A 20,250-nucleotide genomic window follows, 5' to 3' on the forward strand; every position below is an offset into this window, starting at 1 on the left:
CGACCAGTTTTATGGAGGAGACTTCAGGGGCTTACGCACGATATTTACATCTTGAGCACTAGATAGCGTGGGCTGTTATTCAAGCGGTGTGATACTCGCTTTAGGTGCGAGAGGTCCCAGGTTCAAATCCAAGACTGACCCCGCGAAGAGTGTTTTTGCCGACCAGTTTTATGGAAGAGACTTCAACGGGTTATGCACCATATTTACATCTTGAGCACATGGGAACGTGGTCCGTTGGACTAGGGGTATGATTCTCGCTTTGGGTGCGAGAGGTCCCGGGTTCAAATCCCGGACGGACCCCGCGATGAATGTTTTTGCCGACCAGTTTTATGGAGGAGACTTCATGGGCTTAGGCACGATATTTACATCTTGAGCACTAGATAGCGTGGGCTGTTATTCAAGCGGTATGATACTCGCTTTAGGTGCGAGAGGTCCTAGGTTCAAATCCAAGACGGACCCCGCGAAGAGGGTTTTTGCCGACCAGTTTTATGGAAGAGACTTCAACGGGTTAGGCACCATATTTACATCTTGAGCACATGGGAACGTGGTCCGTTGGACTAGGGGTATGATTCTCGCTTTGGGTGCAAGAGGTCCCGGGTTCAAATCCCGGACGGACCCCGCGAAGAATATTTATGCCAACCAGATCTATGGAAGAGACTTCAACGGGTTAGGCACCATATTTACATCTTGACCACAATGTAACGTGGTCCGTTGGTCTAGGGGTATGATTCTCGCTTTGGGTGCAAGAGGTCCCGGGTTCAAATCCCGGACGGACCCCGCGAATAATATTTATGAAAACCAGATTTATGGAAGAGACTTCAACGGGTTAGGCACCATATTTACATCTTGAGCACATGGGAACGTGGTCCGTTGGTCTAGGGGTATGATTCTCGCTTTGGGTGCGAGAGGTCCCGGGGTCAAATCCCGGACGGACCCAGCGAAGAATGTTTGTGCCAACCAGATTTGTGGAGGAGACTTCAACGGGTTAGGCACCATATTTACATCTTGAGCACTAGATAGCGTGGGCTGTTATTCAAGCGGTATGATACTCGCTTTAGGTGCGAGAGGTCCCGGTTTCAAATCCCGGACGGACCCCGCGAAGAATGTTTTTGCCAACCAGATTTATGGAGGAGACTTCAACGGGTTTTGCACGATATTTACATCTTGAGCACGTATCAACGTGGTCCGTTTATCTAGGGGTATGATTCTCGCTTAGGGTGCGAGAGGTCCCGGGTTCAAATCCCGGACGGACCCCGCGAAGAATATTTATGCCAACCAGATTTATGGAAGAGACTTCAACAAGTTAGGCACCATATTTACATCTTGAGCACATGGGAACGTGGTCCGTTGGTCTAGGGGTATGTTTCTCGCTTTGAGTGCGAGAGGTCCCGGGTTCGAATCCCAGACGGACCCAGCGAAGAATATTTATGAAAACCAGATTTATGGAGGAGACTTCAACGGGTTAAGCACCATATTTACATCTTGACCCCAATGTAACGTGGTCCGTTGGTCTAGGGGTATGATTCTCGCTTTGGGTTCGAGAGGTCCCGGGTTCAAATCCCGGACGGACCCCGCGATGGATGTTTTTGCCGACCAGTTTTATGGAGGAGACTTCAACGGGTTATGTACGATATTTAGATCTTGAGCACTTAACAGCGTAATTCGTTGGTCTAGGGGTATGATTCTTGCTTCGGGTGCGAGAGGTCCCGGGTTTAAATCCCGGACGGACCCTGCGAAGAATATTTATGCCAACCAGATTTATGGAAGAGACTTCAACGGGTTATGCACGACAATTAGATCGTCAGCACAAAACCACTTGGTCCGTTGGTCTTGGGGTATGATTCTCGCTTTGGGTGCGAGAGGTCCCGGGTTCAAATCCCGGACTGACCCCGCGATGAATGTTTTTGCCGACCAGTTTTATGGAGGAGACTTCAACGGGTTAGGCACGATATTTACATCTTGACCACTATGTAACGTGGTCCGTTGGTCTAGGGGTATGATTCTCGCTTAGGGTGCGAGAGGTCCCGGTTTCAAATCCCGGACGGACCCAGCGAAGAATATTTATGGAAACCAGATTTATGGAGGAGACTTCAACGGGTTAGGCACCATATTTACATCTTGACCCCAATGTAACGTGGTCCGTTGGTCTAGGGGTATGATTCTCGCTTTGGGTGCGAGAGGTCCCGGGTTCAAATCCCGGACGGACCCCGCGATGAATGTTTTTGCCGACCAGTTTTATGGAGGAGACTTCAGGGGCTTACGCACGATATTTACATCTTGAGCACTAGATAGCGTGGGCTGTTATTCAAGCGGTGTGATACTCGCTTTAGGTGCGAGAGGTCCCAGGTTCAAATCCAAGACTGACCCCGCGAAGAGTGTTTTTGCCTACCAGTTTTATGGAAGAGACTTCAACGGGTTATGCACCATATTTACATCTTGAGCACATGGGAACGTGGTCCGTTGGACTAGGGGTATGATTCTCGCTTCGGGTGCAAGAGGTCCCGGGTTCAAATCCCGGACGGACCCCGCGATGAGTGTTTTTGCCGACCAGTTTTATGGAGGAAAGTTCAACGGGTTAGTTATGATATTTTCATCTTGAGCATGATATGACGTGTTCCTTGGTCTAGGGGTATGATTCTCGCTTCGGGTGCGAGAGGTCCCGGGTTCAAATCCCGGACGGACCCCTCGAAGAATGTTTTTGCCGACCTGTTTAATGGAGGAGACTTCAACGGGTTTGGCACGATATTTACATCTTGACTACAGCGTATCAAGGTCCATTCGTCTAGGGGAGTGATTCTCGCTTCGGGTGCGAGAAGTCCCGGGTTCAAATCCAAGACGGACCCCGCGATGAGTGTTTTTGCCTACCAGATTTATGGAGGAGAATTCAACGGGTTAGGCACGATATTTACATCTTTAGCATTAACTAACGTGGTCTGTTGGTCTAGGGGTATTATTCTCGCTTCTGGTGCGAGAGGTCCCGGGTAAAAATTCCGGACGGACCCCGCGAAGAGTGTTTTTGCCGACCAGTTTTATGGAGGAGACTTCATAAGGTTAGGCACAATATTTACATCTTGACCACACAATAACGTGGTCATTCGTCTAGGGGCATGATTCTCGCTTAGGGTGCGAGACGTCCCGGGGTCAAATCCCGGACGGACCCCGCGAAGAGCGTTTTTGCCGACCAGTTTTATGGAGTAGACTTCATAGGCGTAGGCACAATATTTACATCCTGAGCACTAGATAGCGTGGTCTGTTATTCTAAGGGTATGATTCTCGCTTTAGGTGCGAGAGGTCCCGGGTTCAAATCCAAGACGGACACTGCGATGAGTGTTTTGCCGACCAGTTTTATAAAGGAGACTTCAACGGGTTAGGCACGATATTTACATCTTGACCCGATGTAACGTGGTCCATTCGTCTAGGGGTATGATTCTCGCTTCGGGTGCTAGAGGTCCCGAGTTCAAATCCCAGACGGACCCCGCGATGAATGTTTTTGCCGACCAGATTTATGGATGAGACTTCAACGGGTTTTGCGCGATATTGAGATCGTCAGCACAATACCACTTGGTCCGTTGGTCTAGGGGTATGGTTCTCGCTTAGGGTGCGAGAGGTCCCGGGTTCAAATCCCGGCCGGACCCCGCGATGAGTGTTTTTGCCGACCAGTTTTATGGAGGAGACTTCAACGGGTTAGTCAACATATTTACATCTTAAGCGCAACTGAACGTGGTTCGTTGGTCTAGGAGTATGATTATCGCTTTGGGTGCGAGAGGTCCCGGGTTCAAATCCCGGGTGGACCCCGCGAAGAGTATTTCTGCCGACTAGATTTATGTATGAAAGTTCAACGGGTTAGGCACGATATTTACATCTTGACCACATTGTAACGTGGTACATTCGTCTAGGGGAATGATTCTCGCTTCGGGTGCGAGAAGTCCAAGGTTCAAATCCAAGACGGACCCCGCGATGACTGTTTTTGCCGACCAGTTTTATGGAGGAGACTTCAACGGGTTAGGCACGACATTTACTTCTTGAGCAAAAGATAACGTGGTGCGTTGGTCCAGGGGTATGATTCTCGCTTTGGGTGCAAGAAGTCCAAGGTTCAAATCCAAGACGGACACCGCGATGAGTGTTTTTGCCGACCAGTTTTATGGAGGAAAGTGCAACGGGTTAGGCACGATATTTACTTCTTGAGCAAACGATAACGTGGTGCGTTGGTCTAGGGGTATGATTCTCGCTTTGGGTGCAAGAAGTCCCGGGTACAAATCCAAGACGGACCCCGCGATGAGTGTTTTTGCCGACCAGTTTTATGGAGGAGACTTCATCAGGTTAGGCACAATATTTACATCTTGACCACAATGGAACGTGGTCCGTTGGTCTAGGGGTATGATTCTTGCTTCGGGTGCGAGAGGTCCCGGGTTCAAATCCCGGACGGACCCCGCGAATAATGTTTTTGCCGACCAGATTTATGGAGGAGACTTCAACGGGTTAGGTACGATATTTACTTCTTGAGCAAAAGATAACGTGGTCCGTTGGTCTAGGGGTATGATTCTCGCTTTGGGTGCGAGAAGTCCCAGGTTCAAATCCAAGGCGAATCCCGTGATGAGTGTTTTTGCCGACCAGTTTTATGGAGGAAAGTTCAACGGGTTAGGCACGATATTTTCTTCTTGAGCAAACGATAACGTAGTGCGTTGGTCTAGGGGTATGATTCTCGCTTTGGGTGCGAGAGGTCCCGGGTGTAAATCCAAGACGGACCCCGCGATGAGTGTTTTTGCAGACCAGTTTTATGGAGGAGACTTCATCAGGTTAGGCACAATATTTACATCTTGACCTCTAAATAACGTGGTCCATTCGTCTAGGGGAATGATTCTCGCTTCGGGTGCGAGAGGTCCCGGGTTCAAAAACCGGACGAACCCCGCGATGAATGTTTTTGCCGACCAGTTTTATGGAGAAGACTTCAACGGGTTAGGCACGATATTTACTTCTTGAGCAAAAGACAACGTGGTCCGTTGGTCTAGGGGTATGATTCTCGAGTTGGGTGCGAGAAGTCCCAGGTTCAAATCCAAGGCGGATCCCGCGATGAGTGTTTTTGCCGACCAGTTTTATGGAGGAAAGTTCAACGGGTTAGCCACGATATTTACTTCTTGAGAAAATAATACCGTGGTGCGTTGGTCTAGGGGTATGATTCTCGCTTAGGGTGCGAGAGGTCCCGGGTTCAAATCCCGGACGGACCCCGCGAAGAATGTTTTTGCCGACCAGATTTATGGAGGAGACTTCAACGGGTTAGGCACCATATTTACATCTTGAGCACAAGTGTGGTACTTTGGTCTAGGGGTATGATTCTCGCTTAGGGTGCGAGAAGTACCACGTTAAATCCCGGGCGGACCCCGCGATGAGTGTTACTGCCGTCCAGATTTATGGCGGAAAGTTCAACGGGTTATGCACAATATTTAGATCTTGACCAAATACCAACGTGGTCCGTTGGTCTAGGGGTATGATTCTTGCTTCGGGTGCGAGAGGTCCCGGGTTCAAATCCCGGACGGACCCCGGGAAGAATGTTTTTGCCGACCAATTTTATGGAGGAGACTTCAACGGGTTATGCACGATATTTAGATCTTGAGCACTTAACAGCGTGATCCGTTGGTCTAGGGGTATGATTCTTGCTTCGGGTGCGAGAGGTTCCGGGTTCAAATCCCGGACGGACCCCGATATTAATATTTTTGCCGACCAGTTTTATGGAGTAGACTTCATAGGCGTAGGCACGATATTTACATCTTGAGCAATAGATAGCGTGGTCTGTTATTCTAGGGGTATGATTCTTGCTTTAGGTGCGAGAGGTCCCGGGTTCAAATCCAAGATGGACCCTGCGATGAGTGTTTTTGCCGACCAGTTTTATGGAGGAGACTTCATCAGGTTAGGCACAATATTTACATCTTGACCACAATGTAACGTGGTCCATTCGTCTAGGGGTATGATTCTCACTTCGGGTGCTAGAGGTCCCGGGTTAAAATCCCGGACGGACCCCGCGATTAATGTTTTTGCCGACCAGATTTATGGATAAGACTTCAACGGGTTAGGCACGATATTTACTTCTTGAGCAAAAGCTAACGTGGTACGTTGGTCTAGGGATATGGTTCTCGCTTAGTGTGTGAGAGGTCCCGGGTTCAATTCCCGGGCGGACCCCGCGATGAGTATTTTTGCCGACCAGTTTTATGGAGGAGACTTCAACGGGTTAGTCAAAATAATTACATCTTAAGCACAACTGAACGTGGTTCGTTGGTCTAGGAGTATGATTTTCGCTTTAGGTGCGAGAGGTCCCGGGTTCAAATCCCGGGTGGACCCCGCGATGAATGTTTTTGCGGACCAGTTTTATGGAGGAGACTTCAACGGGTTAGGCACGATATTTACTTCTTGAGCAAAAGCTAACGTGGTACGTTGGTCTAGGGATATGGTTCTCGCTTAGTGTGTGAGAGGTCCCGGGTTCAATTCCCGGGCGGACCCCGCGATGAGTATTTTTGCCGACCAGTTTTATGGAGGAGACTTCAACGGGTTAGTCAACATATTTACATCTTAAGCACAACTGAACGTGGTTCGTTGGTCTAGGAGTATGAAATTCGCTTTGGGTGCAAGAGGTCCCGGGTTCAAATCCCGGACGGACCCCGCGAAGTATGTTTTTGCCAACCAGATTTATGGAGGAGACTTCAACGGGTTTTGCACGATATTTACATCGTCAGCATGAAACACGTGGTCCATTCGTCTAGGGGTATGATTCTCGCGTAGGGTGCGAGACGTTAAGGGTTCAAATCCCGGACGGAACCCGCGAAGAGTATTAATGCCGACCAGATTTATGGAGGAGACTTCAACGGGTTAGGCACCATATTTACATCTTGAGCACATGGGAACGTGGTCCGTTGGTCTAGGGGTATGATTCTCGCTTCGGGTGCGAGAGGTCCCGGGTTCAAATCCCGGACGGACCCGTCTAAGAATGGGTTTGCCGGCCAGTTTTATGGAGGTGACTTCAACGGGTTATGCACAATATTTACATCGACAGCGCAACAAAACGTGGTCCGTTAGTCCAGGGGTATGATTCTCGCTTAGGGTGCGAGAGATCCCGGGTGGACCCCTCTAAGAATGTGTTTGCCGACCTGATTTAAAGATGAGACTTCAACGGGTTAGTCAATATATTTACATCTTGACCACAATGTAACGTGGTCCGTTGGTCTAGGGGTATGATTCTCGCTTCGGGTGCTAGAGGTCCCGAGTTCAAATCCCAGACGGACCCCGCGATGAGTGTTTTTGCCGACCAGATTTATGGAGGAGTATTCAACGGGTTAGGCATCATATTTACATTTTGAGCACAAGTGTGGTACTTTGGTCTAGGGGTATGATTATCGTTTCGGGTGCGAGAGGTCCCGGGTTCAAATCCCGGACGAACCCCGCGATGAATGTTTTTGCCGACCAGTTTTATGGAGAAGACTTCAACGGGTTAGGCACGATATTTACTTCTTGAGCAAAAGGTAACGTGGTCCGTTGGTCTAGGGGTATGATTCTCGAGTTGGGTGCGAGAAGTCCCAGGTTCAAATCCAAGGCGGATCCCGCGATGAGTGTTTTTGCCGACCAGTTTTATGGAGGAAAGTTCAACGGGTTAGGCACGATATTTACTTCTTGAGCAAATGATAACGTGGAGCGTTGGTCTAGGGGTATGATTCTCGCTTAGGGTGCGAGAGGTCCCGGGTTCAAATCCCGGACGGACCCCGCGAAGAATGTTTTTGCCGACCAGATTTATGGAGGAGACTTCAACGGGTTAGACACCATATTTACATCTTGAGCACAAGTGTGGTACTTTGGTCTAGGGGTATGATTCTCGCTTAGGGTGCGAGAAGTACCACGTTAAATCCCGGGCGGACCCCGCGATGAGTATTTCTGCCGACCAGATTTATGGCGGAAAGTTCAACGGGTTATGCACGATATTTAGATCTTGACCACATACCAACGTGGTCCGTTGGTCTAGGGGTATGATTCTTGCTTCGGGTGCGAGAGGTCCCGGGTTCAAATCCCGGACGGATCCCGGAGAGAATGTTTTCGCCGACCAATTTTATGGAGGAGACTTCAACGGGTTATGCACGATATTTAGATCTTGAGCACTTAACAGCGTGATCCGTTGGTCTAGGGGTGTGATTCTTGCTTCGGGTGCGAGAGGTTCAGGGTTCAAATCCCGGACGGACCCCGATATGAATATTTTTGCCGACCAGTTTTATGGAGTAGACTTCATAGGCGTAGGCACGATATTTACATCTTGAGCCCAATGTTAGTCCAGGGGTATGATTATCGCTTTGGTTTAGAGAGGTTCCGGGTTCAAATCCCGGACGGACCCCGCGAAGAATGTTTTTGCCGACCATATTTATAGAGGAGACTTCAACGGGTTAGGCACGATATTTAGATCGTTAGCAAAAAACCACTTGGTCCGTTGGTCTAGGGGTATGATTCTCGCTTAGGGTGCGAGAGATCCCGGGTGGACCCCTCTAAGAATGTGTTTGCCGACCTGATTTACAGATGAGACTTCAACGGGTTAGTCAACATATTTACATCTTAAGCACAACTGAACGTGGTTCGTTAGTCTACTAGTATGATTTTCGCTTTGGGTGCGAGAGGTCCCGGGGTCAAATCCCGGAGGTCCCCGCGAAGAATGTTTTTGCCGACCAGATTTATGGAGGAGTATTCAACGGGTTAGGCATCATATTTACATCTTGAGCACAAGTGTGGTACTTTGGTCTAGGGGTATGATTCTCGCTTCGGATGCTAAAGGTCCCGGGTTCAAATCACGGACGGACCCCGCGATTAATGTTTTTTGCCAACCAGATTTATGGAGGAGACTTGAACGGGTTTTGCACGATATTTACATCTTGAGCATATATAAACGTGGTCCGTTGGTCTAGGGGTATGATTCTTGCTTAGGGTGCGAGAGATCCCGGGTTCAAAATCCCGGACGGATCCCCGAATGAATGTGTTAGAGTAACATTTGAATATCGCGCGCGTATCAATAAAAATGTTGTAACGCGATGGCGCCACAGTCTGGCGCTTTTTATCACTCTTCCCGGTAAAAAAAGGTGTTCACGATATATGGTGGCGGGACATCTTGCGATAGGTGATAATGCATTGTTTATTGTTTGTACGTTAATAATATAGATAATTAAGTGTTAACAAGCCAGTTAATAAATGATCATATTGTTAACCAATGAGTCATTAATTAAGTAGAGTAAAACTTAACAATGGCGACGGATAGGGATTATTATCTCTGCGCTTTAACGAGTTATCACGCCTCGTTCTGAAGCCTTGGTTCCAGACAATAGCAATTTTGTCAGCATATTTCTGTTGAAGAGATCTGTAAGTCAATCACCATGGCTAACACAGTGGCACAGTTTCCAGAATTCGATGATTCAACTACTCAATGGACAATATACGCTGAATGTTTAGAATTATATTTTATTGCCAATGATATTGTAGAGATACCAGTAGTTGCAGCCACCCAAGCTTCCAACCAAGCAAAGAATGATGCCATCAAAATCAAGAAAAGGGCAATATTGTTAACTGTGTTGGGAGCAAAGACTTACACTATCCTTCGCAGTCTGATATCACCTGCGAAACCCACGGACAAGACTTATGATGAATTGATTACTCAATTGACATCACATTTTGACCCGGTACCGTCTGAACTAGTTGAGAGAAGCAAATTTTACCATAGAAATCAAGAACCAGGCGAGTCAATTGCAAGTTTCGTTTCTACCATTAGAAAATTTTCTGAATTTTGTGATTTTGGCCCTACTTTGGATTTATATTTACGTGATCGTTTTGTTTTCGGAATATATGATGACAAAATCCGTAAAACATTATTGGCTGAAAAGGCACTCACTCTCCAGAAGGCGATCACAATTGCACAATCAATGGAAACTGTGGAGCGCGACGCTTCCGTTATAACGGGTCACAAGCCTGATGATAAGAACTTTGCATCAGTAAACAAGATTTCTTAACGACAGCGTAACAGTAACAATCAGAAACTAAACAACCTTGCGAAACAGCCCAATACAATGAGCAACCAGACCAAACCTCAATCACAGAAAGTGGGAAGCGGTCACCAACAAAAGAAATGCCTTCGATGTCTTAGTACTACACATCCAGAGTGGGATTGCAGTTTTCGTACTGCGGAATGCTATAAATGTCACAAAACTGGTCACATAGCTAAAGCATGTCGAGGAGGACGTCGCACACCGCCACAGCAAAATCAGAATAGTAACAAGGGGAATTTTCACCATGTTGACCGCCAGTCTACCTCCTACAACAGAAACAATAGACAGAAAGCCAATCACATAGCGGAAGATAACCACCAGCTGCAAAGCCTTGATAGAGAAAATAACCGCATGTCACAAGTTGAGAATTCATCTGAATACGAAATTTTCCATATTCACGAGTCTACTCCGTTACGAAGTCAAATTAACAAAGTTAAAAACACGTCGCTAATACTTGAACCAATCAAGGTGTCGTGTTTAGTCAACCAAGTGCCCATCGTTTTTGAATTGGACACTGGCTCCGCCCATACCCTTGTTCCTGAAATTGTAATAACCCAACTGCCGAACTTAGGCAAAATAGACAAGAGTCCTTTGCTCTTATCGTCTTTCTCCGGTCACTCGGTTGAAGTCCAAGGACAAGCAGTCGTTCAAGTCAAATACAATGGAATTATCCTATCGTTACCAATTGTATTTTACCGAGGACATGGCCCAAATCTCGTTGGCCGTGAATGGATTTTTTCCGATTTTAATATTATTCCAAGACCTCGTAAATCTGTTGGCCACGTCACCGTTTTCCCGGACCGTTTGCAAAGAATATTAGACAATCACGAACGTGTATTTTCGCCCGGTATGGGGCGTTTGAAGAATGTAAAGGTCAAGATTCATGTGCGCGAAGACGCACCGACGCCTCGCTTCCACAAAGCACGTACCGTGCCATATCACTTACGAGAAAAGGTGGATGCTGAAATCGCTAGACTGGAAAACGAAAATGTTATAAGCTCAATTCCTTCTGCTGAGTTTGCGACTCCAATTGTACCCATTTTAAAAGGAAGTGGCACCATCCGATTGTGCGGAGACTATAAAGTCACAACGAATAAAATTATAGACGTCGACCAATATCCCATTCCCAAGGTGGACGACATATTCGCCAAACTGGCAGGGTGCAAAGTTTTTGCACGTTTGGACATGCGCAATGCGTATAACCAATTGGAACTCGATGAAGCCTTTACCAGTTCAATTGCTTGCCATTTGGAATTGCCAGTGCGTCCGCAATTTTTCAAAAACATATTGAAATTGTACTTCAAGGTCATCCACAAACTCTACCTTTTCAGGATGATATTATTATCGGCGAAAGAAATTCAGATGCACTCTTAACGACATTAGACAGCGTACTGGACACAATCGAAGAATCTGGTCTAAAATTGAACAAGGAGAAATGCCTGTTCAATGTTGACGCCGTTGATTTTTTGGGATACCGCCTCGACAAGGACGGACTCCATCCACAAACCCAGAAACTATCAGCCATTCGAGACGCACCTACTCCTAAGAATGTAGATGAATTGCGATCGTTTATCGGCCTGATAAATTATTACGCTCGTTTCATCCCTAATTCTTCAACTCTGCTGAATCCGTTCTACAATCTTTTAGCGAAATCTGTAAAATGGGAATGGACTGCACTACACCAACGCACCTTTGAAGCCGCCAAACAAGCCATCCAGTCTACCGATTTGTTGGTACTATTTGATCCAAACAAAGAAATAATTTTAGCGTGCGACGCTTCGCCGTTTGGATTAGGGGCAGTCATTTCACACTGCATTGATGGCGAGGAACGCCCAATTGCATTTGCCTCTCGGACACTTACCTCAGCAGAAAAGAATTATCCCCAAATCGAGAGAGAGGCACTGTCCATTGTTTTCGGAGTTACCCGTTTCCGTGACTACCTTCTGGGAAAATCTTTCACTCTGGTCACCGACCATAAACCATTGGTCGCGATTTTCAACGAAAACAAACCCGTGCCGTCAATGGCAGCTGCCAGACTGCAACGCTGGGCTCTTGTTTTGTCGGCCTACAATTACAGAATTATTCACAAGAAGGGAACTCACCATGGTAATGCAGATGCGCTTAGCCGTCTACCTTTGCAAGTCCCTGACGAGGAACCACCTTTACCTATGGAATTGGTTCTTTTACTTCGCGCGGAAAATGCACCAATTAACGCCAAACTCATGTCTACAGCCACCGATGAAGACACAGTACTATCGAAAGTCATGTTATATATGCAGACTGGTTGGCCTTCGAAAACCGAACTCGATGATGAATTAAAAAAATATCAGAAACGAAACCGAGAAATTTCTATAGCAGACAAAATACTCTTATTGGGTAACAGAGTAATTGTTCCCACGGCGCTGCGACCATCGATCACCAAAGAACTACACAGTACACACCAGGGTCTAAGATCAATGAAGGAGTTAGCGCGTTCCAAAGTTTGGTGGCCTGACATTGACAAAGATTTAGAAGCCACGTCTAGAAATTGCGAAGTATGTTTCCGACACGCACCAATGCCTCCAAAACAATTTTCTATGTGGATTCCTGAGACAGAACCCTGGCGTAAAGTGCATATAGACTTCGCGGGTCCTATCGAAAACCAGTACCTTTTAATCACTGTCGATGCCGCTTCTAAATGGCTTGAAGTCGATGTAACGACAAACACCTCGTCTGCTACCGTTATTGGATATTTAAGACAACATATCACTCGCTTTGGTATCATGGACACCCTTGTTAGCGATAACGGTCCCTGTTGTACCAGCGACGAATTTCGTCAATTCACTGACACGAACGGAATTATCCACAAGACAACCGCGCCGTACCATCCAGCATCCAACGGCCAAGCCGAACGGTCGGTCAGAACTGTTAAGACGACACTCAAAAAGATATCTGGTGGTTCGTCACCCGAAATTCAGCTCGTCGGAGATGGTTTAGAACGTTACAAAGAAGGGTCTTTGCAAATTCGCGTATCGCGCTTTTTAATGAACTATAGAAGAACTCCTATCCACAGAGGACCTTCTCCGTCTGAACTCATGTTAAGCCGACCGATCCGAACGCGCCTCGATTTGTTCCGACCTCAACAAACCCGCAGCTCGATTGCGATCCCACCATTTTCCACAAACGAACCCTTTTCGCGACAAAAATACAGCGTCTCTCAGCCCGTTTTCGCCCGCAACTTTGGTCGAGGAGCCAAATGGCTTCCTGGTCATGTCGTCAAGCTACTGGGAAACATGATGGTTAGCGTTGGACTTTTTGACGGCGCGATAGTGAGACGACATAGAAATCAACTACGCATAAGGGGGGGAAAGCACAACGATGGGACTCCAATTGGTGAAAACTTTAGTCAGCAACGCAAAACCCAACCGTTGCCATCTTCAAGTAATTCCGAGCTTCCGAAACTGATCTCCATAACCACCAAAACAGCTCAGAACATCCCAAGCCCAACCCAACGCACAAATGTCAAAATGCGTAATCTACCAAACTGCAGATCTACATCACCACCATCAACATCCGTAGACGGAAATCAAACCTCGCGGAGAGTAACTACGAGAAACAGCGGTTTACCAACTAGACTGTCGACCTCCAACACATCCGTGCAACAACCATTTCTGACTCCTAGTTCAACCTCCCAGAATCAGTCGAACACAACTACAGTATCTATATCACAATCTCAGCACGTTAACCAGCCACAAACACGACGCTCAACTCGTGTGCGTAAACCACGTCAACTATTTGACATATAATCGGTATTTGGAACTTTCACTAAAATCGGGAAGGTGATGTTAGGGTCTAACATTTGAATATCGCGCGCGTATCAATAAAAATGTTGTAACGCGATGGCGCCACAGTCTGGCGCTTTTTATCACTCTTCCCGGTAAAAAAAGGTGTTCACGATATATGGTGGCGGGACATCTTGCGATAGGTGATAATGCATTGTTTATTGTTTGTACGTTAATAATAAAGATAATTAAGTGTTAACAAGCCAGTTAATAAATGATCATATTGTTAACCAATGAGTCATTAATTAAGTAGAGTAAAACTTAACAGAATGTTTTTGCCGACCGGTTTTATGGAGGAGACTTCAACGGGTTAGGCACGATATTTAAATCTTGAGCGCATATCAACGTGGTCCGTTGGTCTAGGGGTATGATTCTCGCTTAGGGTGCGAGAGATCCCGGGTGGACTCCGCGATGAGTGATTTTGCCGACCATATTTATAGATGAGACTTCAACGGGTTAGGCACCATATTTACATCTAGAGCACAAGTGTGGTACTTTGGTCTAGGGGTATGATTCTCGCTTAGGGTGCGAGACGTCCCGGGGTAAAATCCCGGACGGTCCCCGCGAAGAATGTTTTTGCCCACCAGATTTATGGAGGACACTTCAACGGGTTAGGCACCATTTTTACATCTTGACCCCAATGTAACGTGGTCCGTTGGTCTAGGGGTATGATTCTCGCTTTGGGTGCGAGAGGTCCCGGGTTCAAATCCCGGACGGACCCCGCGATGAATGTTTTTGCCGACCAGTTTTATGGAGGAGACTTCATGGGCTTAGGCACGATATTTACTTCTTGAGCAAACGATAACGTGGTGCGTTGGTCTAGGGGTATGATTCTCGCTTTGGGTGCGAGAGGTCCCGGGTGTAAATCCAAGACGGACCCCGCGATGAGTGTTTTTGCAGACCAGTTTTATGGAGGAGACTTCATGGGCTTAGGCACGATATTTACATCTTGAGCAGACGATAACGTGGTCCGTTGGTCTAAAGGTATATTCTCGCTTAAGGTACCAGAGGTCCTGTGTTCAAATTCTAAACGGACATCACGAAGAATGTTTTTGCCGACCAGATTTATGGATGAGACTTCAACGGGTTATGCACGATAATTAGATCATCAGCACAAAACCACTTGGTCCGTTGGTCTAGGGGTATGATTCTCGCTTTGGGTGCGAGAGGTCCCGGGTTCAAATCCCGGACGGACCCCTCGATGAATGTTTTTGCCGACCAGTTTTATGGAGGAGACTTCAACGGGTTAGGCACGATATTTACATCTTGACCACTACGTAACGTGGTCCGTTGGTCTAGGGGTATGATTCTCGCTTTGGGTGCGAGAGGTCCCGGGTTCAAATCCCGGACGGACCCCGCGATGAATGTTTTTGCCGACCAGTTTTATGGAGGAGACTTCATGGGCTTAGGCACGATATTTACATCTTGAGCACTAGATAGCGTGGGCTGTTATTCAAGCGGTATGATTATCGCTTAAGGTGCGAGAGGTCCCGATTTCAAATCCCGGACGTACCCCGCGAAGAATGTTTTTGCCAACCAGATTTATGGAGGAGACTTCAACGGGTTTTGCACGATATTTACATCTTGAGCACATATTAACGTGGTCCGTTGTTCTAGGGGTATGATTCTCGCTTAGGGTGCTAGAGGTCCCGGGTTCAAATCCCGGACGGACCCCGCGAAGAATATTTATGCCAACCAGATTTATGGAAGAGACTTCAACGGGTTAGGCACCATATTTACATCTTGAGCGCATGGGAACGTGGCCCGTTGGTCTAGGGGTATGTTTCTCGCTTTGGGTGCGAGAGGTCCCGGGTTCAAATCCCGGACGGACCCTGCGAAGAATATTTATGCCAACCAGATTTATGGAAGAGACTTCAACGGGTTAGGCACCATATTTACATCTTGACCCCGATGTAACGTGGTCCGTTGGTCTAGGGGTATGATTACCGCTTTGTGTGCAAGAGGTCCCGGGATCAAATCCCGCACGGACCCCGCGAATAATATTTATGCCAACCAGATTTATGTAAGACACTTCAACGGGTTAGGCACCATATTTACATCTTGAGCACATGGGAACGTGGTCCGTTGGTCTAGGGGTATGTGTCTCGCTTTGGGTGCGAGAGGTCCCGGGTTCAAATCCCGGACGGACCCAGCGAAGGGTATTTATGAAAACCAGATTTATGGAGGAGACTTCAACGGGTTAGGCACCATGTTTACATCTTGACCACAATGTAACGTGGTCCGTTGGTCTAGGGGTATGATTACCGCTTTGGGTGCAAGAGGTCCCGGGATCAAATCCCGCACGGACTCCGCGAATAATATTTATGCCAACCAGATTTATGTAAGACACTTCAACGGGTTAGGCACCATATTAACATCTTGACCACAATGTAACGTGGTACGTTGGTCTAGGGGTATGATTCTCGCTTCGGGTGCGAGAGGTTCCGGGTTCAAATCCCGGACGGACCCCGCAAAGAATCTTTTTGCCGACCATATTTATGGAGGAGACTTAAACGGGTTAGGCACGATATTTACATCTTGAGCAGACGATAACGTGGTCCGTTGGTCTAAAGGTATATTCTCGCTTAAGGTACCAGAGGTCCTGTTTTCAAATTCTAAACGGACATCAAGAAGAATGTTTTTGCCGACCAGATTTATGGATGAGACTTCAACGGGTTATGCACGATAATTAGATCGTCAGCACACAACCACTTGGTCCGTTGGTCTAGGGGTATGATTCTCGCTTTGGGTGCGAGAGGTCCCTTGTTCAAATCCCGGACGGACCTGTCGATTAATGTTTTTGCCGACCAGTTTTATGGAGGAGACTTCAACGGGTTAGGCACGATATTTACATCTTGACCACTATGTAACGTGGTCCGTTGGTCTAGGGGTATGATTCTCGCTTAGGGTGCGAGAGGTCCCGGTTTCAAATCTCGGACGGACCCCGCGAAGCATGTTTTTGCCAACCAGATTTATGGAGGAGACTTCAACGGGTTTTGCACGATATTTACATCTTGAGCACATATTAACGTGGTCCGTTGGTCTAGGGGTATGATTCTCGCTTAGGGTGCGAGAGGTCCCGGGTTCAAATCCCGGACGGACCCCGCGAAGAAAATTTATGCCAACCAGATTTATGGAAGAGACTTCAACGGGTTAGGCACCATATTTACATCTTGAGCACATGGGAACGTGGCCCGTTGGTCTAGGGGTATGTTTCTCGCTTTGGGTGCGAGAGGTCCCGGGTTCAAATCCCGGACCGACCCTGGGAAGAATATTTATGCCAACCAGATTTATGGAAGAGACTTCAACGGGTTAGGCACCATATTTACATCTTGACCCCAATGTAACGTGGTCCGTTGGTCTAGGGGTATGATTCTCGCTTTGGGTGCGAGAGGTCCCGGGTTCAAATCCCGGACGGACTCAGCGAAGAATATTTATGAAAACCAGATTTATGGAGGAGACTTCAACGGGTTAGGCACCATATTTACATCTTGACCACAATGTAACGTGGTCCGTTGGTCTAGGGGTATGATTCTCGCTTTGGGTGCGAGAGGTCCCGGGTTCAAATCCCGGACGGACTCAGCGAAGAATATTTATGAAAACCAGATTTATGGAGGAGACTTCATGGGCTTAGGCACGATATTTACATCTTGAGCACTAGATAGCGTGGGCTGTTATTCAAGAGGTATGATACTCGCTTTAGGTGCGAGAGGTCCCAGGTTCAAATCCAAGACGTACCCCGCGAAGAGTGTTTTTGCCGATTAGTTTTATGGAAGAGACTTCAACGGGTTAGGCACCATATTTACATCTTGAGCACCTTGGAACGTGGTCCGTTGGTCTAGGGGTATGTTTCTCGCTTGGGTGCGAGAGGTCCCGGGTTCAAATCCCGGACGGACCCAGCGAAGGGTATTTATGAAAACCAGATTTATGGAGGAGACTTCAACGGGTTAGGCACCATGTTTACATCTTGACCACAATGTAACGTGGTCCGTTGGTCTAGGGGTATGATTCTCGCTTTGGGTGCAAGAGGTCCCGGGTTCAAATCCCGGACGGACCCCGCGAATAATATTTATGCCAACCAGATTTATGGAAGAGACTTCAACGGGTTAGGCACCATATTTACATCTTGACCACAATGTAACGTGGTCCGTTGGTCTAGGGGTATGATTCTCGCTTTGGGTGCAAGAGGTCCCGGGTTCAAATCCCGGACGGACCCTGCGAAGAATATTTATGCCAACCAGATTTATGGAAGAGACTTCAACGGGTTATGCACGATAATTAGATCGTCAGCACAAAACCACTTGGTCCGTTGGTCTAGGGGTATGATTCTCGCTTTGAATGCGAGAGGTCCCGGCTTCAAATCCCGGACGGACCCCGCGATGAATGTTTTTGCCGACCAGTTTTATGGAGGAGACTTCAATGGGTTACGCACGATATTTACATCTTGACCACTATGTAACGTGGTCTATTGGTCTAGGGGTATGATTCTCGCTTAGGGTGCAAGAGGTCCCGGTTTCAAATCCCGGACGGACCCCGCGAAGAATGTTTTTGCCAACCAGATTTATGGAGGAGACTTCAACGGGTTAGGCACCATATTTACATCTTGAGCACATAGCAACGTGGTCCGTTGGTCTAGGGGTATGATTCTCGCTTAGGGTGCGAGAGGTCCCGGGTTCAAATCCCGGACGGACCCCACGATGAATGTTTTTGCCGACCGGTTTTATGGAGGAGACTTCAACGCGTTAGGCACGATATTTACATCTTGACCACAATGCAACGTGGTCCGTTCGTCTAGGGGTATGATTCTCGCTTCGTGTTTGAGAGGTCCCGGGTTCAAATCCCGGGCGGACACCACGAAGAGTATTTCTGCCGACCAGGTTTATGGAGGAGACTTCAACGGGTTATGCACGATATTTACATCGTCAGAGCAAGATCGCGTGGTCCGTTGGTCTAGGGGTATGTTTCTCGCTTTGAATGCGAGAGGTCCCGGCTTCAAATCCCGGACGGACCCCGCGATGAATGTTTTTGCCGACCAGTTTTATGGAGGAGACTTCAATGGGTTACGCACGATATTTACATCTTGACCCCAATGTAACGTGGTCCGTTGGTCTAGGGGTATGATTCTCGCTTTGGGTGCGAGAGGTCCCGGGTTCAAATCCCGGACGGACCCCGCGAAGAATATTTATGCCAACCAGATCTATGGAAGAGACTTCAACGGGTTAGGCACCATATTTACATCTTGAGCACATGGGAACGTGGTCCGTTGGTCTAGGGGTATGTTTCTCGCTTTGGGTGCGAGAGGTTCCGGGTTCAAATCCCGGACGGACCCAGCGAAGGGTATTTATGAAAACCAGATTTATGGAGGAGACTTCAACGGGTTAGGCACCATATTTACATCTTGAGCAGACGATAACGTGGTCCGTTGGTCTAAAGGTATATTCTCGCTTAAGGTACCAGAGGTCCTGTTTTCAAATTCTAAACGGACATCAAGAAGAATGTTTTTGCCGACCAGATTTATGGATGATAAATCTGGTCGGCAGAAATACTCTTCGCGGGGTCCGTCCGGGATTTGAGACCGGGACCTCTCGCACCTAAAGCGAGAATCATACCCCTAGACCAACGGACCACGTTACATTGTGGTCAAGATGTAAATATGGTGCCTAACCCGTTGAAGTCTCCTCCATAAATCTGGTCGGCAGAAATACTCTTCGCGGGTTCCGTCCGGGATTTGAACCCGGGACGTCTCGCACCCTAAGCGAGAATCATACCCCTAGACGAATGGACCACGTTATTTTGTGGTCAAGATGTAAATATTGTGAATAACCTGATGAAGTCTCCTTCATAAAACTGGTCGGCAAAAACACTCATCGCGGGGTCCGTCTTGGATTTGAACCCAGGACCTCTCGCACCTAACGCGAGAATATTACCCCTAGACCAACGGACCACGATATTTATTAGTCAAGATGTAAATATCGTGCATAACCTGTTGAAGTCTCCTCCATAAATCTGGTTGGCAAAAACATTCTTCGCGGGGTCCGTCCGGGATTTGAATCCGGGACCTCTCGCACCCAAAGCGAGAATCATACCCCTAGACCAACGGACCACGTTACATTGTGGTCAAGATGTAAATATGGTGCCTAACCCGTTGAAGTGTCTTACATAAATCTGGTTGGCATAAATATTATTCGCGGGGTCCGTGCGGGATTTGATCCCGGGACCTCTTGCACACAAAGCGGTAATCATACCCCTAGACCAACGGACCACGTTACATCGGGGTCAAGATGTAAATATGGTGCCTAACCCGTTGAAGTCTCTTCCATAAATCTGGTTGGCATAAATATTCTTCGCAGGGTCCGTCCGGGATTTGAACCCGG

At 47.5% G+C, this 20,250-nt stretch overlaps 22 non-coding genes across 22 annotated transcripts; all 22 read left to right on the forward strand.

The window, feature by feature from the left end:
* The first annotated feature begins 705 nt into the window (after positions 1–705).
* Positions 706–777, forward strand: TRNAP-UGG (transfer RNA proline (anticodon UGG)). Its single transcript has one exon. It is a non-coding gene; the product is annotated as a tRNA-Pro (tRNA).
* Positions 778–1,182: 405 nt separating this feature from the next.
* On the forward strand, positions 1,183–1,254 carry TRNAP-AGG (transfer RNA proline (anticodon AGG)). Its single transcript has one exon. It is a non-coding gene; the product is annotated as a tRNA-Pro (tRNA).
* Positions 1,255–1,500: 246 nt separating this feature from the next.
* TRNAP-UGG (transfer RNA proline (anticodon UGG)) lies at positions 1,501–1,572 on the forward strand. Its single transcript has one exon. It is a non-coding gene; the product is annotated as a tRNA-Pro (tRNA).
* A 405-nt stretch (positions 1,573–1,977) lies between these two features.
* On the forward strand, positions 1,978–2,049 carry TRNAP-AGG (transfer RNA proline (anticodon AGG)). Its single transcript has one exon. It is a non-coding gene; the product is annotated as a tRNA-Pro (tRNA).
* Positions 2,050–2,136: 87 nt separating this feature from the next.
* TRNAP-UGG (transfer RNA proline (anticodon UGG)) lies at positions 2,137–2,208 on the forward strand. The gene has a single exon. It is a non-coding gene; the product is annotated as a tRNA-Pro (tRNA).
* Positions 2,209–3,563: 1,355 nt separating this feature from the next.
* On the forward strand, positions 3,564–3,635 carry TRNAP-AGG (transfer RNA proline (anticodon AGG)). The gene has a single exon. It is a non-coding gene; the product is annotated as a tRNA-Pro (tRNA).
* Positions 3,636–4,358: 723 nt separating this feature from the next.
* Positions 4,359–4,430, forward strand: TRNAP-CGG (transfer RNA proline (anticodon CGG)). The gene has a single exon. It is a non-coding gene; the product is annotated as a tRNA-Pro (tRNA).
* Positions 4,431–5,153: 723 nt separating this feature from the next.
* On the forward strand, positions 5,154–5,225 carry TRNAP-AGG (transfer RNA proline (anticodon AGG)). The gene has a single exon. It is a non-coding gene; the product is annotated as a tRNA-Pro (tRNA).
* A 241-nt stretch (positions 5,226–5,466) lies between these two features.
* Positions 5,467–5,538, forward strand: TRNAP-CGG (transfer RNA proline (anticodon CGG)). The gene has a single exon. It is a non-coding gene; the product is annotated as a tRNA-Pro (tRNA).
* Positions 5,539–6,896: 1,358 nt separating this feature from the next.
* Positions 6,897–6,968, forward strand: TRNAP-CGG (transfer RNA proline (anticodon CGG)). Its single transcript has one exon. It is a non-coding gene; the product is annotated as a tRNA-Pro (tRNA).
* Positions 6,969–7,987: 1,019 nt separating this feature from the next.
* On the forward strand, positions 7,988–8,059 carry TRNAP-CGG (transfer RNA proline (anticodon CGG)). The gene has a single exon. It is a non-coding gene; the product is annotated as a tRNA-Pro (tRNA).
* A 6,466-nt stretch (positions 8,060–14,525) lies between these two features.
* Positions 14,526–14,597, forward strand: TRNAP-UGG (transfer RNA proline (anticodon UGG)). Its single transcript has one exon. It is a non-coding gene; the product is annotated as a tRNA-Pro (tRNA).
* A 404-nt stretch (positions 14,598–15,001) lies between these two features.
* On the forward strand, positions 15,002–15,073 carry TRNAP-UGG (transfer RNA proline (anticodon UGG)). The gene has a single exon. It is a non-coding gene; the product is annotated as a tRNA-Pro (tRNA).
* Positions 15,074–15,160: 87 nt separating this feature from the next.
* TRNAP-UGG (transfer RNA proline (anticodon UGG)) lies at positions 15,161–15,232 on the forward strand. Its single transcript has one exon. It is a non-coding gene; the product is annotated as a tRNA-Pro (tRNA).
* A 1,041-nt stretch (positions 15,233–16,273) lies between these two features.
* TRNAP-CGG (transfer RNA proline (anticodon CGG)) lies at positions 16,274–16,345 on the forward strand. Its single transcript has one exon. It is a non-coding gene; the product is annotated as a tRNA-Pro (tRNA).
* Positions 16,346–16,908: 563 nt separating this feature from the next.
* Positions 16,909–16,980, forward strand: TRNAP-AGG (transfer RNA proline (anticodon AGG)). The gene has a single exon. It is a non-coding gene; the product is annotated as a tRNA-Pro (tRNA).
* Positions 16,981–17,226: 246 nt separating this feature from the next.
* On the forward strand, positions 17,227–17,299 carry TRNAP-UGG (transfer RNA proline (anticodon UGG)). The gene has a single exon. It is a non-coding gene; the product is annotated as a tRNA-Pro (tRNA).
* Positions 17,300–17,385: 86 nt separating this feature from the next.
* TRNAP-UGG (transfer RNA proline (anticodon UGG)) lies at positions 17,386–17,458 on the forward strand. The gene has a single exon. It is a non-coding gene; the product is annotated as a tRNA-Pro (tRNA).
* Positions 17,459–17,861: 403 nt separating this feature from the next.
* Positions 17,862–17,933, forward strand: TRNAP-UGG (transfer RNA proline (anticodon UGG)). Its single transcript has one exon. It is a non-coding gene; the product is annotated as a tRNA-Pro (tRNA).
* Positions 17,934–18,020: 87 nt separating this feature from the next.
* On the forward strand, positions 18,021–18,092 carry TRNAP-UGG (transfer RNA proline (anticodon UGG)). The gene has a single exon. It is a non-coding gene; the product is annotated as a tRNA-Pro (tRNA).
* Positions 18,093–18,497: 405 nt separating this feature from the next.
* On the forward strand, positions 18,498–18,569 carry TRNAP-AGG (transfer RNA proline (anticodon AGG)). The gene has a single exon. It is a non-coding gene; the product is annotated as a tRNA-Pro (tRNA).
* A 405-nt stretch (positions 18,570–18,974) lies between these two features.
* On the forward strand, positions 18,975–19,046 carry TRNAP-UGG (transfer RNA proline (anticodon UGG)). Its single transcript has one exon. It is a non-coding gene; the product is annotated as a tRNA-Pro (tRNA).
* Positions 19,047–20,250: the final 1,204 nt, after the last annotated feature.

The sequence above is a fragment of the Leiobunum rupestre genome, chromosome 10 (genome assembly GCF_980474605.1).
Source record: "Leiobunum rupestre chromosome 10, qqLeiRupe1.1.hap1, whole genome shotgun sequence".
Taxonomy (NCBI): domain Eukaryota; kingdom Metazoa; phylum Arthropoda; class Arachnida; order Opiliones; family Sclerosomatidae; genus Leiobunum; species Leiobunum rupestre.